We start from the raw sequence: 13,216 nt of genomic DNA, 5'->3' as shown, positions 1-13,216 counted from the left end.
AAGAGCTGGTGCAACCAAATAAATAAATAAATATATATTTTTTAAATGGGCAGAGGACTTACAAAGACATTTGTTCAAAGAAGATATACAAATGGCCAAAAAGAGCATGAAAGGATACCCAGCTCATTAGTCATTTGGGAAATGCATACCAAAACCGCAGTGAGAAACCACTTTATACCCACTAGGATGACTATTAAAAAAAAAAAAGTAAAATAACAAGTGTTGGGGAAAATGTGGAGAAACTAGAATCCTTGCATATTGCAGATGGAATAGAATAGTGCAGCTACATTTTTTTTATTGAAGTATAATTGATTTACAATGTTGTGTTAATTTCTGCTGTACAGCAAAGTGATTCGGTTATACCCCTATATACATTCTTTTTTTTATATATTCTTTTCCATTATGGTTTATCGTAGGATACTGAATATGATTCACTGTGCTATACAGTAGAACCTTGTTGTTTATCCATTTCATATATAATAGCTTACATCTGCTAACCTCAATTTCCCACTCCATCCCTCCCACAATCCCCTCCCCTGTGGCAACCACAAGTCTGTTCTCTATGTCCTTGAGTCTGCTTCTGTTTAGTAGATAGGTTCAATCGTGTCATATTTTATTTTATTTTTATTTATTTATTTATTTATTTTTAGATGTTGGGGGTAGGAGTTTATTAATTTATTTATTTATTTTGGCTGTGTTGGGTCTTCGTTTCTGTGCGAGGGCTTTCTCTAGTTGTGGCAAGCGAGGGCCACTCTTCATCACGGTGCGCGGGCCTCTCACTATCGCGGCCTCTCGTTGCGGAGCACAGGCTCCGGACGCGCAGGCTCAGCAGTTGTGGCTCACAGGCCCAGCCGCTCCGCGGCATGCAGGATCTCCCCAGACCAGGGCTCGAACCCGTGTCCCCTGCATCGGCAGGCAGACTCCCAACCACTGCGCCACCAGGGAAGCCCCCGCGTCATATTTTAGATTTCACATATAAGTGATATGATATTTGTCTTCTTCTTTCTGACTTACTTCACTTAGTATGATAATCTCTGGTTGCATCCATGTTGCTGCAACTGGCATTACTTCTTTCTTTTTTATGGCCAAGTAGTATAGTGCAACTACTTTGGAAAGCAGTTTGGCAATTCCTCAAAATGTTAAACATCGAGTTACTATATGACCCCGCAATTTCACTTCCAAATATATACCCCAAAGAATTGAAAATAGGTACTCCAACAATACTTACATACAAATGTTCATTGCATCACTATTCACAGTAGCCAAAATGTGGAATCAAGTCAAAAAGTCTGTCAACAGACAAATGGATAAAGAGACTGGAATAGAAAGGAACAAAGTACTAATAAACCATGGATTAACCTTGAAAACATTACATTAAGTGAAAGAGGGCAAACAAAAAAGTCACATACATGAAATTCCATTTATATGATTCCATAAATATTCCATTCGTAGAATAAGCAAATCCATAGGGACAGAAAGTAAATTTGTAGTTACCAGGGGCTGGGGGGTGAGTGGAAAGGTGAAAGACTGCTAGTGGGTGTGGGGTGTCTTTTTGGAGTGATAAAAATGTTCTGGAATTAGATAGTGATGATGGTTGCATAACCTTGTGAATATATATTTTTAAACACTGGATTGTATAATTAAGAGGGTAAGTTTTATGATATGTGAATTATAGCTCAAATTTTGAAATTAAAAAAATGGATTATTAAATATAATCATATGCACAATTTGTTTCTTCTCACAAATTCTTATTTTTGAGTGTTAGAAATACAGGATAAAAAGAATGAAATTTTAAACCGATTAATTATCAGACTCACATTTATAAACAATCTGATTCATAGGAGAATGTAATTTAGATAGCAATTCCTCTTTTGTAGGGAAGAGAACATTTTTAGGATAATAAAAGGAGGTTCAAAAAAAAGGAGAGAAGTAGCCTATATCTCTTAAAGAAAAAAATAATGTAACTGTACAGGGTTTGAATATGAAAGGAACACTTGAGACCAGAGATAGCTATTTACTTAATAGGAATTTCTAAAACTTCAAGGGATGTTTCCAAATCTAGTCAAACTTTCAGTTACAAGATGAACTCATTCTGGGGATTTCACAACATGGTGACTATAGTTAATAATATTGTATGGTATACTTGAAATTTGCTAAGAAAGCAAATCTTAAGTGTTCTCAGTGCCAAAAACAAAAACAAAAAGAAAAGAAAGTAACTATGTGAGGTGATGGATGTATTAATTAACTTGATTGTGGTAATCATTCACAATGTATACATATACTAAATCATCAGGTTGTATACTCTAAATATATACACTTTTTATTGGTCAATTATACCTCCATAAAGCTGGAAAAAAATGAAATAAAACCAGTCATTCATGAACAGTTTTGCTGAACCTTCAGGATCCACGTTGGAACAAATTTTCATTTTGAGAGGAGCTTAAAAATAAAGGCAGTCAGGTCATTTCTCTAAAGGTGCTTCTGAAAGAATAAAGAAATACTGTTTCCATGGAAACAGAGAATTAAGCCTAAACAGAGATGGCGAAGTAGAAGGACATGAGCTCACTCCCTCTTGTGAGAGCACCAGAATCACAACAAACTGCTGAACAATGATCGAGAGGAAGACACTGGAATTCACCAGAAAACATACCCCACATCCAAAGACAAAGGAGAAGCCGCAATGAGACGGTAGGAGGGGCCAATCACAATAAACTCAAATCCCATAAGCGCTGGATGGATGACTCACAAACTGGAGAGCAATTATACCACAGAAGTCCACCCACTGGAGTGAAGGTTCTGAGCCCCACATCAGGCTTCCCAACCTGGGGGTCTGGCAATGGGAGGAGGAATTCCCAGAGAATCAGACTTTGAAAGCTAGCAGGATTTGACTGCAGGACTTAGACAGGACTGCGGGAAACAGAGAATATACTCTTGAAGGGCACACACAAAGTAGTGTGCGCATCAGGACCCAGGGGGAAGGAGCATTGACCCCATGGGATACTGAACGAGACCTACCTGCTAGTGTTGGAGGGTCTCCTGGAGAGGCGGGGGGTGGCTGTGGTTCACCACGGGGACAAGGACACTGGCAGCAGAAGTTCCGGGAAGTACTCCTTGGTGTGAGCCCTCCTGGAGTCCACCATTAGCCCCACCAAAGAGCCGGGTAGGCTCCAGTGTTGGGTTGCCTCACGGCAAACAACCAACAGGGAGGGAACTCAGCCCCAAACATCAGCAGACAAGTGGATCAGTTTTACTGAGCTCTGCCCACTAGAGCAACACCCAGCTCTACCCACCACCAGTCCCTCCCATCAGGAAGCTTGCACAAGCCTCTTAGATAGCTTCATCTGCCAAAGGGCAGACAACAGAAGCAAGAACTACAATCCTGCAGCCTGCAGAACGAAAACCACATTCACTGAAAGATAGATAAAATGAAAAGGCAGGGGACCATATACCAGATGAAGGAACAAGATAAAACTCCAGAAAAACAACTAAATGAAGTTGGGAGATAGGCAACCTTCCAGAAAAAGAATTCAGAAAAATAATAGTGAAGATGATCCAGGACCTTGGAAAAAGAGGCAAAGATCGAGAAGATGCAACAAATGTTTAACAAAGACCTAGAAGAATTAAAGAACAAACACATAGAAGAATTAAAGAACAAACAAACAGAGATGAAGAATACAGTGACTGAAATGAAAAATACACTAGAAGGAATCAATAGCAGAATAATTGAGGCAGAAGAACGGATAAGTGACCTGGAAGACAGAATGGTGGAATTCACTACCTTGGAACAGAATTTAAAAAAAAGAATGAAAAGAAATGAAGACAGCCTAAGAGACCTCTGGGACAACATTAAATGCACCAACATTTGTATTATAGGGGTCCCAGAAGGAGAAGAGAGAGAGAAAGGACCAGAGAAAATATTTGAAGAGATTATAATCGAAAACTTCCCCAACATGGGAAGGGAAATAGCCACCTAAGTCCAGGAAGCACAGAGAGTCCCAGGCATGATAAATCTAAGGAGAAACACGCCAAGACACATAGCAATCACATTGAGAAAAATTAAAGACAAAGCAAAATTATTAAAAGCAACAAGTGAAAAATGGCAAATAGCATACAAGGGAACTCCCATAAGGTTAACAGCTGCTTTCTCAGCAGAAACTCTACAAGCCAGAAGGGAGTGGCATGATATACTTAAAGTGATGAAAGGCAAGAACCTACAACCAAGATTACTCTACCTAGCAAGGATCTCATTCAGATTCGATGGAGAAATCAAAAGCTTTAGAGACAAGCAAAAGCTAAGAGAATTCAGCACCACCAAATCAGCTCTACAACAAATGCTAAAGGAACTTCTCTAAGTGGGAAACACAAGAGAAGAAAAAGACCTACAAAAACAAACCCAGCATAAATGTGGGAAAATAGAAATCTCTTATTATGCTCCCAGCCTTGTGTGGATCCTGGGCTTGGGGCACTGTCCCCTGCATCCTTAGAAACCACTAAGAATGGAAACTCATGCTCAGTTGGGTTAAGTTAAAATCCTCAAGGTGAAAACCAGTTTTAGTTCTTTGCATACTTCTCTAATTTTTAGTTTTACTTAGCTTTTTTGACTCTGAGAAGTCCTTTCTTGCTTGCTAACTCTTCAGTGCATTTTAAGTTTTTTCCCTTATTTAATTCAGTATATATAAAAAAAAAAACTAGTGGAGTGTTTCTTAAAGATAGCTTAGGACTTCCCTGGTGGCGCAGTGGTTAAGAATCCGCCTGCCAATGCAGGGCACATGGGTTTGAGTCCTGGTCCAGGAAGATCCCACATGCCACAGAGCAACTAAGCCCCGTGCGCCACAACTACTGAGCCTGTGCTCTGGAGCCCGCGAGCCACAACTGCTGAGCCCAAGTGCCATAACTACTGAAGCCCGCGCGCCTAGAGCCTGTGCTCTGCAACAAGAGAATCCACTGCAATGAGCAGCCCGTGCACCGCCACAAAGAGTAGCCCCTGCTCACCCCAACTAGAGAAAGCCCGTGCGCAGCAACGAAGACACAACAGAGCCAAAAATTAAATAAATAAATAAATTTTTGGAAAAATAAAAAAATATAAAAGATAGCTCATCCCTAATACTGCTGGTAATTGATTTTCATGTTCTTTTAAAAAGATTACAAGAAATCATATCTGAAATTTGCTTTAAAATAATTCCATCCAAAAAATAATAATACAAGGTTGGCAAAATGTTGAAGCTGGGTGTTAAGTACAAACGGGTTCATTATACTACTCTTTCTACTTTTGTGTTTGAAATTTTCTTTACCTTTTTTTCTTAGTTTTTTTTGAAGTATAGTTGACTTAAAACATTGTGTTAAGTTTCAGGTATAGAGCATAGTGATTTGTAGTTTGTTTGTTTGTTTGTTGCAGATTATATTCCATTATAGGTCATTACAAGATATTGGGTACAGTTCTCTGTGCTATACAGTTGATCCTTGTTGCTTCTCCGTTGTATGTATAGCAGTTTGTATCTGTTAATCCCATACTCCTAAAATTATCCCTCTCCTCCTCCCTCTCCCCTTTGGTAACTACAAGTTTGTTTTCTATGTCTGTGAGTCTGTTTCTGTTTTGTATACAGATTCATTTGTATTTGAAAATTTCTTTAATAAAAAAATTTTAATGAGACATAGAGAAAAAAGGAGAAATCAGATGTTTGATCACAAAATGTCTCCCTCCCTTTTCCTTTTCCCTCACGGTTGTCTAACCCTCACCACTTTTTAGCCTCCAGCCACAGTGCTGAACCCCTTCAATCCTTGTACACGAACGAGTGGGCTTCGTGCCCAGATACCAATGCCGAGGGAACAGTCTTTGCAGGGAGAAGAGGCTTTATTGCAGGGCGGCCAAGTCAGGAGACAGAGGCAAACCTCAGATCTCTCTGCCCATCTGGGATTCCCTCACCCTTTACAGAGTTAGGCGAGGGGGTTGGTATGAGGAAGTGCTGGCGGGCAGGTTTTGATTGGCAGGCTTTGGAATGGCAGGCCATTTATGGTCAGGTGCGGGAACGGGGCTTCAGCACCGGATCTTCCTGGACAGCGGACTGTTCGTTTCTGAAAGGGTTCCAGTGCTCAGGTTTAGGTCATGTCTGGTCCTTTGGTTCCATGAGGGGAGAAACTTTGGTTCCAGGTCTTGTTTGAGGTCAAAATTGTCTCCTCTGTGCATACTTTGGCTGCATGACTTACAGTTTTGTTCTGTTGTCTCTAAAGAACAACTCAGAATAGGGCTAGTTTGGGCTAGTTCTGTGGTTACACTCTCAGTACATATAAAAATAGAAATACATGAAAATAATAATTATAGTTTTACCAATAGCTATTATTTATTATCTTTGCTCTGGGTGAATATTCTCACAAGGGACCTAGTTAGAAGTTTTCATTAACATGTCCATTTACAGATGAGGAAACAGAAGCATAACTAGATTAAAAGTAACTTGCTAGGGCTTCCCTGGTGGTGCAGTGGTTAGGAACCCGCCTGCCAATGCAGGGGACACGAGTTCGAGCCCTGGTCCTGGAAGGTCCCACATGCCGCGGAGCAACTAAGCCCGTGCGCCACAACTAGAGAAAGCCTGTACGCAGCAGCGAAGACCCAACACAGCCAAAAATAAATAAAATAAATAAGTTTATTTTAAAAAATAAATAAAATAAAAGTAACTTGCTGATCATCATCCCTTCCATCAGTGGTGGAGCCACTAACTAAAAATCTGTGACTAAAAATCATTCTACGTATGTCTGACTGCAAAACTCCTGCCCAAACCACTGCCGGAGATCACCTCCCACTGCACCAGACTTTACTGAAAGAAAGAAAAAGACAAAGGCGTGACCTCCTTCTCCTCCTCTTGGAAATCTTCCTCAGCTCAGAGGAGGAAGTGTTTCTCCTCCTTTCCCCTCCCCTGTTTTGTGATTCCACTGTCTGCCCTTCACTGGACACTTTCCTCACCTCCTCCACCTTCAGGGTCTGTGTCACCAGCTTCCTGTGGGGAATTTTCTATCAGCCATTCCTCACAACCGGCTCTGGTAGCCATAACTTCTTCGTGTTCACTGCCAGGACCCAAAGTTAGGCCTGAGGCCTTGCATACTATAATAGCCTCTTAACTGACTTCCCTCCTCCAATCTCTTATTTCTCCAGCCTACTCTGTATTTCCCCCAGGTTATTTGCCCTAAAACACTGCTCTGTGTTGACTCTGTTCAAAAACCTTCAAGTCGGGCTTCCCTGGTGGCACAGTGGTTGAGAGTCCGCCTGCCGATGCAGGGGACACGGGTTCGTGCCCCAGTCTGGGAAGATCCCACGTGCCGCGGAGCGGCTGGGCCCGTGAGCCATGGCCGCTGAGCCTGCACGTCCGGAGCCTGTGCTCCGCAACGGGAGAGGCCACAGCAGTGAGAGGCCTGCGTACCGCCAAAAAAAAAAAAAGCATTGCAGAAATCAGATGTGGTGACTGTGATACTTAATTCAACTAAGATGTATTGGGACCAGTTGTGTGCAGGACTTGTGCTCAGCTAGAGTGGAAGATTCAAAAGTGAGACTTTCACAGATTAATGGGGACATAGTCACATGTAAAAGTAACCCAACATCAAGACACACTCTCAACGTGCTCTGCTGGAGAGTCAATATAAATGATGCATAAGCACTTGAAAAATTATTCTACGTCACTAGTGATCAAAGAGAAGCAAATTTATACAATAATGGATATCATTATTTCCCAATCAAATTGCCAGGACTTTTTGTTTTAAATCATAACACCTAGTGTTGACTAGAGTTTCTGGGAAATGGGCTCTCAAACACTGGTGGTAGAAGATCCTGTCAGGTAGATAATATAGCAAAATTCTTTAAAAAAAACCTTAAAAATGTACATATTTCACCTAGCAATTCTATTTCCCTAAGTAGACTTAATAAAGTCTGTTTCCAAAGATTTTGTTACAGAAGTATTCATTGAATCAATATTTTTACTTGTAATTGTGAAAAACTGGACACAATCTAAGTAATGATAAGTGCTAACATTGAATTGAGTATTTACTATGTCATAGACACTCGTCTGAGCACTTTACATAGGTTGATTCATTCAGCCCTCCCAGACAACTCTGAGGGGAAGGTACTATTATTATTATCATGCCCATTTTACAGATGAAGGACTGAGACACAGAGAGGTTAAGTCACCTGGTCACACACCCAGTAAATGGCAGAGCCAATCTAAACAGACAGTAATAGGAAAATGGTTAAAAACAGTAATGCTCAATGTGTGTGTGTGTGTGTGTGTGTGTGTGTGTGAGAGAGAGAGAGAGAGAGAGAGAGAGAGAGTGAGAGGGGGCGGGGGGAAGACGGAGGAGGAGGAGAAGAATGGAAGCAAGGAGGGTTGGAGAGAATGAATGTGTGTGTCACATGCAAGACAGCTGTGTCCTAAGAGTGTATCCAAATCACTTAGGGCCTCTCGTAGTGGCGGGACTGTTTTGTATTCCTTGGGAGTAAAGAGGAGGGAAAAATAAAAAAGAGGCAGGACCACTAGGTTGCATGAATTATAGCTCATTTGTATAAACAGGACGCACTCATTAAAATTAAAGTTAAATAACTTTATTGAGTTCTAGAACAGTGTCTTTCAAATTCTTTTGACATGACTGATATTAAGAAACACGTTTATCACTACCATGCCCATCCATAACAGGTTGAGGGTCAGCTGTCTCCCACCAGTTCAATTGTACTAGTTATTTACCGTGTGTGTCTATTCCTGTGTCACGCCAGTTTGTAAATTTTTTTTGAATATCATATACATTGTTTTATACACACACACATCTGAAATGTTTCATGAAACAATACTCAATCATAAGAAGTGCGATGCACTCATATATTCTGTTCTATTCTATGCTATACTATTCTGTCTTGTTCCTTTCTGTTCAGTTCCATTCTGTTCTGTTCCATTACATTCCACTCTACTCCATTCTTAAAATTCTGGTTATCAGCCTCGAGTTGATTTTATCATCCTAAATTAATGCACCCGTAATCTGAAAACAATTCTAGAAGAAAATTATGGTGACTGTAATACCTAAAGTTTCCACAGCAGGGCACCACAACTCTAATCAGAGACATTTTATAGGAAAGGATAAAGCGCGGGCCATGGGGCAGGGGCAGGACACAACCAAACAGACCAGGAGTGGGCAGGCATCTGGCCCGAGGACAGCCAGCCTCTTGACCATTAACATATCTGAAGTCCTGACACAAGAGTCCCACCCCTAAGGAGACTATCAGGATCTATCAGAATCTCAGTCTTGTGAACCTGAAATGGAAACTGCAGAGAGATTTAAGTGGTTGACAGAGTGAGGCTAAAGGTGAAACTCCACCAGATAAGGAGAGGCTAGAAGGGTAATAGTGGGTCACGAAAAAGCCAAAGGTTTTGATAGGTTGAAGTCACGGGAAAGAAGAAACTGAAAAAGCAGAAGCTATAAGGACCTGAAAAAGATACGTACGGCAGGGAAGCCTGTCAGTATAAAGAAGAGAGCGCCGCCCCAATACACATTGATGTGTAGTCACTTTAGCGGTGGAACCCTAGAGGGAACTTCTCAAGCTTCTGCTGCCAGTGTCCCTTCTAGGGTCTCATGGATCCTGTATCCCTTAGTGCCAGGCATACTTACAGTAAACTCTTCTTCCTTTTTCTGATCTAGCAGCTGTTGAATCTCTTCTGTTTATTCCTGCAAAGGAATCTAATTTTAAAAAAATAACAAAAAAGAAAAAGATGTTTCCAGTACATTAAGGTTTTTTGTTTGTTTGTTTGTTTTTTGCGGTACGCAGGCCTGTCACTGTTGTGGCCTCTCCCGCCGCGGAGAACAGGCTCCAGACGCGCAGGCTCAGCAGCTATGGCTCACGGGCCCAGCCGCTCCGCGGCATGTGGGATCTTCCCAGACTGGGGCACGAACCCGCGTCCCCTGCATCAGCAGGTGGACTCTCAACCACTGCGCCACCAGGGAAGCCCCCAGTATATTAAGTTTTAAAAGGATATCATTTAGTAGCACTTCTTTATAATGTAATTTTGTTTTAAAATCTATAATAGAATATAAAGTCCAGAAGGATAGACATCAAGATATTAACAGTGGTTATAGATGAATATAGATGATATAGTGAGCATACCTTTTTCTTTTTTATTGCACAAGCTTTTTTTCTAAAATAAGCATATACTAATTGTTAAATGCTTTAAGTGCAATGCTCATTCAAAAGGAAAGAAATTTTTTTTATAATTTAAGATTATTGTATTTCCTTACAAGAGGAATGTTTTAACAAATTTTACAGGTGGCAATCAACCCTTGTTCAAACCCACATCGAATCTAGCATTATGAGAGTTTTATTTGGAAGTGAACTTTTAACTATCAATACAAATGCCAAGATACTATACAAAACATCCACAGGAGCTTTTTTCATCTTTTTTTGAATTGTTCACAAACATTTCCTACATGATCCAACATACAACAGGGAAATGGTACATCTTTTTCTTTCAATTTGCATACAATGGAAAAACAAGAATATATGTATATATTTTTTTACAAAGTTTAACTAATAGATACTACCAAGCTGACGGTTTAAGTCTATAGGAGAAAAGTTATCTAATAAAAAATAATCAGAATTTATTTAGCATCAGTCACTTCCATAACCAAGTATTATTCTGACTAATAAAACTTGCCGCCATTAATTAGGCTTCTGGTATATACTTATACCAACTACTCCATCTGTTGTATTGCTCCCCACCTTGGTTCTTCACAATTACAAACAGAAAATTGTTGCAAGGTAGGGGCAAGCATTTGCAAAAACAAACAAAAATCCCCAGCTTATTATAAGCATGAATGTGTGGTGGAATTTCCTCCCAAGCAATGGACTTTGAAATCACTTAAGAAATCACCAGAACTGAATGTGTCAAGATATTTTGCCTAAGTCCAAGAAGAGAGGCATTTATTTATATGCAATAGAGGACTGAAAATTAAACTTAGTGTTTAGTTTGGGGGCAGGTTGAGGGGAATTCAGCCATTTGAAAAACGACCATCTTTAAAAAAAATGAGCACCAAAAATACGTTCACTAAATTTATTTTAAAAATCTAAAACTTTTCTTACAAAAGAGCATTACATTGTGCACACTGCTCTGAATAGATGCCAGGGACATATGGACTATTGTTACTTTTCCTCCCTGTCCCCCCCCCCGCAAAATGTTACAGTGACCACAAAGCAAAGAGTTCACAATAATTACATGGGGAGATTTTTTTTAAACCACCAACAGTGAACAAAAATGAAAAGTCACTCTGCTGCTGTTTCAAAATTTCAAAGTTAGGTTTTGCACACACCCCCTCATCCCCCAACCCTGTTTGTAAGGAACTAAAACAGTACATGTGGTGAACAGCAAAGATTTCACTACACCTCAAATGCAGAACACCTATGAAGCAGAGGAATGTTGCCGTTTTAAACAGAAGCAGATTAAAAAAAGTGATGCAGGACTCCTTCACTAGTCTTAGAAAAACTTTCCAGAATACTGCTTCACACTATGAAAAAGAAAAAAGTATCTTGCATTAGAATCCTTCAACATCTGCATACTTCTTCACACTGTTCTGCAGCAAATACTATGCATTCTGTATCTGGTCCTGTGTTCCTGTAATCGTAATGATCTGATCTTTGGACCCTTCTAAAGGCTCATCAGTTTTGATCGAAGCTCCTGACTCATGACGGATTTGTTTAATCCACTGACCACCTTTGCCAACGATAGATCCAGCCAAATCTTTGGGAATAGTTACTTGTGTAGTAATAATAGGTCCACCAAGATCACCATATGAGCCATGACCCCCAGCATAGGAATAATGATATCTAGAGCCACCCTGTGGTTGATAAGCTATCTGCCACTCTAATGGGCTCCATGTATCTACTGCAGAGTCCCAGGTTTCATCAACACTGAAACCAACCATGCCATCATAACGGTCTCCAGGTCTCCTGCTTCTGTCATAGGCCATTAGATCTCCTCCTCTAGGTGGTGATGGAGGAAGAGGAAGATTCCGAGCTCTCCACCACCCAGGCCCCCTTGTCCAGGAGGAGGTCCTCGGCGAGGGCTCCTATCAGCACGATCTCTTCTGGATGGAGGCATGGGACACCCACCCCGACCAGGAGGCATTCTGTCAAAACCACCTCTTCCCGGCATGGGAAATCCCATGGGACATCCACGGCAGTCATCGAACATCATTTTAAACCACCATACTCATAGGTTTCATCGTAAAAACTGGGATCATAAGGCTGAGCACGTCCTTTGATGGGAGACTCTGATATAAGATCAAGGATGATGTTTATGCACTATACAACCCCTTCAGGTTTTCCTCCAATAAGAACGACTCTGTCAGTGGATTGAGGACAACATTCCTGGAAAAGCTGGATTGTTACCTGAGTGTTCTCTCAAAGTTCTTTGATTTTAGTAACTTTGACCCCAATAATTCCTCCAGCCAGACTCTGATGAATCAACAGTCTCAACTCGCAGTCAAAGTCGCTTCCTTTATAGTGTTGGTAATTTAAGCATTCCACAGCATCAGATTCGAGTGGGAGCTGGCTGCTTGCAGTGGGTGATGGCAACTGCAGGCCCTCTTCCAAGGTAGGGATGATTTTCTTCAGAATTTCTCCAACTGTTTCAATGTCAGCACTGATACTCAACACGCGCTCGGGGCCACTGCTGCCTGGGACTGAAACACTAGCAATGCAGTCTGTACGGAGAGCCTTAATATTCTTGCCTCCTTTTCCAATCACTGCCCCAGCATTCTTGCTCTGAAGCAGAATATGCATAATTCAACCACCAGTGTTTCTAGATCTTTTAAAAGCTTGTTCCTCTTCCATATCTTCAGCAGGGCATTTACCAAATTCGCCATTGGTTTTGGTGTTGGGGAAGGTTTCCTCTGGCTGTTCAGTTTCCATTTTCTTGTATTAAAGGGACACACCAATCAGTTATTAAATATATACTTGCAGGGCAGAACTGAAATGTTCTGGGTGGGACCGACTGACACCCTAGTGCTGCAGTAGTAGCCGGGCAAGGCTACCGTCCCTATGCTGCCGCGCCGCCTCAGCCGGTCATAGCTAGACCTTTTTAAAAAATAAATCTATTTATTTATTTAGTTTTGGCTGCGTTGGGTCTTCGTTGCTGCGTGCGGGCTTTCTCTAGTTGCGGCGATTGGGGGCTACTCTTTGTCGCGGTGCGCAGGCTTC

The 13,216-nt window shown here is 41.1% G+C and overlaps 1 pseudogene across 1 annotated transcript; it reads right to left on the bottom strand.

Annotated features, from left to right (window-relative positions):
• Positions 1-11,550: 11,550 nt before the first annotated feature.
• On the bottom strand, positions 11,551-13,002 carry LOC309810094 (heterogeneous nuclear ribonucleoprotein K-like; annotated as a pseudogene). Its single transcript has one exon. The product of its transcript is annotated as a heterogeneous nuclear ribonucleoprotein K-like (transcript).
• Positions 13,003-13,216: the final 214 nt, after the last annotated feature.

Source organism: Mesoplodon mirus (genome assembly GCF_964341445.2).
Source record: "Mesoplodon mirus genome assembly, chromosome: 9".
Lineage (NCBI taxonomy): Eukaryota > Metazoa > Chordata > Mammalia > Artiodactyla > Ziphiidae > Mesoplodon > Mesoplodon mirus.
Note: the sequence above shows the minus strand (reverse complement) of the source record. Positions and strands in the feature narration are given on the sequence as shown.